Here is a 5,163-nt window from a genome sequence, read left to right as displayed (position 1 = left end):
TGGTCAATAATTGAGTCCTTACTACTTGCCAAACTCTGTAACCACTCATTTTTACCTATATCATCTTAGAATACCCTCCCCACAGTCCTGTGAGGTATGTACCATAATGTTCAACATTTTACAGATGGAAAACAGGCAAAGCAGCTCGCCCAAGGTCATGAAGATAGTGAGGGGAGGAGCCTGGATTTGAACCCAGGCAGTCTGTCACCAGAGTCTGGGATCACAGCCATGGCAACATAAGGCTTCTCAGGAGCCAGATGGGCCCAGAGCACATCGGAAGAACCATTTGGAGTCATTGAGAATAAACCACGTTACCTCAGAGTCACAACACAATTTTTGGCAACAGAGCAACGCCAGACAACTCCATGTGTTTTGGATTTTGGTGCTATTGAATGAAAGATACCGTACATTCATTAATAATGATTATTTATTTCTATAAAATATCTACCAGTATATTCCTTTCAAGATTAAAATATTTGGGCCTAAAATAGTTTTTACCATTTATTTAGAACATATGCCTGACTTTTTAAAATTTGAAACACAAAAGTGTTTCCAATCAGTGACAGTAAAATTCAAAATACTGACATACTTTGAAAGAGCACAAGCAACACAATTCTTCTAAACTTCACTAAGCAAAATAAAAACAAAATAGCAGATCACGGAAGCCCATGAAAAGCTGCTCAACATCACTAATCATTAGAGAAATGCAAAGCAAAAGTACAATGAGGTATCACCTCACACCAGCTAGAATGGGCATCATCAGAAAATCTACAAACAACAAGTGCTGGAGAGGGTGTGGAGAAAAGGGAACCCTCTTGCACTGTTGGTGGGAATGTAAATTGATGCAGCCACTATGGAGAACAATATGGAGGTTCCTTAAAAAACTACAAATAGAATTACCATATGACCCAGCCATCCCACTACTGGGCATATACCCAGAGAAAACCATAATTCAAAAAGACACATGCGGGCTTCCCTGGTGGCGCAGTGGTTGAGAGTCCGCCTGCCGATGCAGGCGATACGGGTTCGTGCCCCGGTCTGGGAGGATCCCACATGCCGTGGAGCGGCTGGGCCCGTGGGCCATGGCCGTTGAGCCTGCTCGTCCGGAGCCTGTGCTCCACAATGGGAGAGGCCACAACAGTGAGAGGCCCACATACGGCAAAAAAAAAAAAAAAAAAGACACATGCACCCCAATGTTCACTGCAGCACTATTTACAATAGCCAGGTCATGGAAGCAACCTAAATGCCCATCAAGAGATGAATGGATAAAGAAGAGGTGGTACATATATACAATGGAATATTACTTGGCCATAAAAAGGAACAAAATTGGGTCATTTGTAGAGACATGGATGGATCTAGAGGCTGTCACACAGAGTAAGTCAGAAAGAGAAAAATAAATATCATATATTAATGCATATATGTGAAACTTAGAAAAATGGTACAGATGAACCGGTTTGCAGGGCAGAAACAGAGACACAGATGTAGAGAACAAACATATGGACAGCAAGGGGGGAAAGTGGAGAGGGGGTTGGCGGTGGTGGGATGAATTGGGAGATTGGGATTGACATATATACACTAATATGTATAAAACAGATAACTAATAAGAACCTGCTATATAAAAAAAATTTTTTTTTAAAACAGATCATGTGAAATTCTCCCCCCGTCCCCCCCTTTTTTTTTTTACTTTCAACATCTCTACAATGTTTCCAAAACATTTGATCATTGAAAGATTTTATGAAGTTAGTTTTAATAAAGACCTATTTAGCTCAATTGAAAACGATTAGGAACATGTATACAATGACAATAGTTTTCCCCATTCTAGCAGGTGGCATTCAACAGAGGATGCGTAGATTTCTTCGTTTAGTTTTATGTGTATCTCATATAAAATATTATACATATCCACACAAAAAGTTCTCAATGCCAAATCACATTTAATATTTTTTTCTTCTCTACCCCATGGCACTTTGTACTGCTTATGAGACACTGCCTTATCCAAGTTTGTATTTTGTGGACTCATATATTTATCTGGTATGTTCTACTGAATTATAAGCTCATTGAAAAAAAACAAAAACAAAAACTATCTTACTCATCTTCCTAGGCCTCGAGTGCCTTGTACCACGAAGATGTTTACTGTTGTCCAGACAGCACTGCAGACTGAGGTGTAGAATCAGGGTAACACTAAGTCATCCATGTGTCCTCTGAAATATTTTGATATTACTAATTGGGTAATCTTCTGTCGTGTGTCAAATTTTAAGAGCCACCTTCTTAAAATCTATTTGGAACAGGGTTTCCTCGAAATACGTACATAAATTGCCACTACTATAAAATACACAAGCACAGGCACATTTTCTAAATAGAATCTCATACTGAAGATAGCTGACTTCTTTTGGATCTAATATTTCAATGCTAAATTGAAGAAAACAAATTATTAAAGGATGATAACCCCTTCCTTCTTTCTTCATTTTATTTGGATGGAGAGTATAAGTAAAATGAAATACTCAGAGGAACTACAACTTAAATACTCTTCCCTTCTTCAAATAACACAACACATATTTAGACAAAAATTTTAAAAATAGACTAAAATATACTTGGCCTTTTACACAATTTTCCATGAGAATATACTTTTAGACAATACAGCCAAACTATTCCAGTATGTTACATATCATGTACTATTTTCCATTTGGGGGATATCAAAACTATTGGAAGAAATGAATAAGCAATTAATGCCTTCCTGTTTCCTTGGACACTTCAATTTCCCATGAAGTGTGCTTGAAGTGAGAAAAATAAAGCTCCAATGTCAGAATATGTTGGTAGTGAGGATCATACATTTAAGAAATGCTTATTAAAAACTTCCTCACTATTTAATGTGCTCCTAAAAATAATATTTTACAATAGAAAGGGGTATTAAGGTGAAATCAAAACCCATAATCTTAGAAATATGTGCATAATAAATATAGTAATAAAATGTGTAAATTAAACTGGCAAAATATGTCATCTCCAATGAACTGCTAAACACTATAACCTACTCTATCAATCATGTCACTGGTACTAATGGCTTTCTTGGATCAGGAGTCTATGAAACAGTTTGTAAAGGACATAAATTGAGCATATATTTACAGAGATGAACTCTGTGTACTTTTTCTAACTACCTTGTGAAACTGCAGGTGGAAGTTTGTGAAATATCCAATTTAAACGAAAATGGTGCCCAGCTATTAACATTTAGGTTCTCTGTAACTATTTTGGCACTGCTTATCCAAGTGAAGTTAAAGCATAACTCTCAGTTTCTATCTGTTCTTTCAGAGGAATAATATGGTCAGTAAGGAAAAGATCTGACAGAGCTCAGTGTGATGGGAATGTTTTTCAAGACTATAACTTACACAAGATTCCCCAAGGAATGAATGTAGAGATGAATGTACCGAAGCTAACATGAGGATGAAAACAATATTTTATATAATTCTGTCAGCAAACCATGTGCCTGCCATCCTAATTTATGGTCTTAGCTATTTTGCCCTTAGCAAAAAGAACTATATGCAATGTAAGCAATTATTTGGGTATTGAGCAGTACTTTGAGTAGAAGTGTTTTTAATTAAGATTAACTAAAAACAGAGTTTTGGAATCCCCAGCCTCCAGATGAATGGCAGGTACTACAATGCTCTAACGATAATTTAAAATATCTTACTCTCAATGTCTAAGTGACTTTAAGCCACTTCATAAACGGAACAATACGAACAGAATCATTTGGAAATTCAATAAATTATGAAAAATAGTCTAAAGAAATTATTAATATATAAATAACTAATAATTGTGGAAATTTGATAATTTATGCCATATGATGACCTTTGAAAAGAGCAAAAAATGCCAAAAAGAAACTATCGTCAGCCAGGCAATTAAATAGATTTCATTATGCTAAAATTCTAACCAGGTTTTGGCCAAAAAATTGAACTGCAATAGGAAAAAAAGCTCTGAGACTTTTTGTCTATCACCAAAATGATAATAGATGCTAAAAAAACAATCCAGAAAATAAATGTATTTGATGAAATGATGAATACCCAGATTGGAAGAAACTGGTCTTATTTTCAAATAATTTTATTAGCTGTTAACATTTTCATGAAAGTGAACGCAACCCTGTGGGTGGGTGCCTTAAAAATCTCTCTCGCAACTGTCTCATGTATCCAAGAATTTATCCCTCCACATACCCAGTACTGTTATAGCTGATCTACAATGGACGAATAGTCAAATCTCAATAGATCCTACATATCTCATATCTGGTACAAGACAAGTTGCTACATCTAGTAACCTTTCAAATGTTGAGCACTCAGGCAGCCGTCATCTTCAAAATATTGGTCAGAAAATTTCTTTCTTTGGAAATTCAAAGCTTTTTAGTGTGACTCCAAAAAGCTGCAAGAGACTTTAAAGAATAAAACCTGTGCAAAACTGAGAGAAAAAATGACACAATGCTAAGAGTGCTTACTGGAGTTCTGCATTGTATATTAAGTAGAATTTAATTATATCTGAGTCACAGTAGTTATAAAGTTGTAAAGGGGTTCTCTACATGTACCAACGTATAAACTTCTGAATGGGAAAGAAAATCTCCTCTGAGAAGAACGTTTCCCTTTCAATAAGATTTCTATTTGGGGAGAAAAGCCAAGGTGATGGAAGGTCACACCCGATTTGGCCAAAGAAATAGTGCTTAGAAATGGAATGAGAGATGTTTTTGCCAGAATTCCAATTACTGGGTTGTTATCGTATACTTTGGGATTTTAACCTGTTTTCTTCTTTGCTCTTCAGTCTTTGCCAAAGAAACCACATTCTCTTCCATCGCAACGGAGCTTTGGAACACGAGGAAAATGGAAACCCAGTTAAGATGGCAATGGTGTTGCTGACGGTTAATGGGTGATATTGAAACTGAGCTGAATATTGTCTTCACCACTTCTTTCCTGCACAGACTGGGTTTCTGACCACCCATGACTCCTTCAGTGTACAGACTGCATTCATTCTAGAAGGCCCCACTGTGTAACAGGAGTTGGGGGGGAATTAAGTTTGAAGAAAAGGAAAGACCAAGTGTGAAGCTTGCTTTGATTCTTTTCAGACTGGCTTACGGTCCCCTCTGTGCTACATACAACATAGACTATACCCCTGTCTTTCTACTGGTATTTCATAATA

This window comes from Lipotes vexillifer, unplaced genomic scaffold, assembly GCF_000442215.2.
Source record: "Lipotes vexillifer unplaced genomic scaffold, Lipotes_vexillifer_v1.1 scaffold1247, whole genome shotgun sequence".
In the NCBI taxonomy this organism is placed as follows: domain Eukaryota; kingdom Metazoa; phylum Chordata; class Mammalia; order Artiodactyla; family Lipotidae; genus Lipotes; species Lipotes vexillifer.
This window is presented reverse-complemented; position numbering follows the sequence as displayed.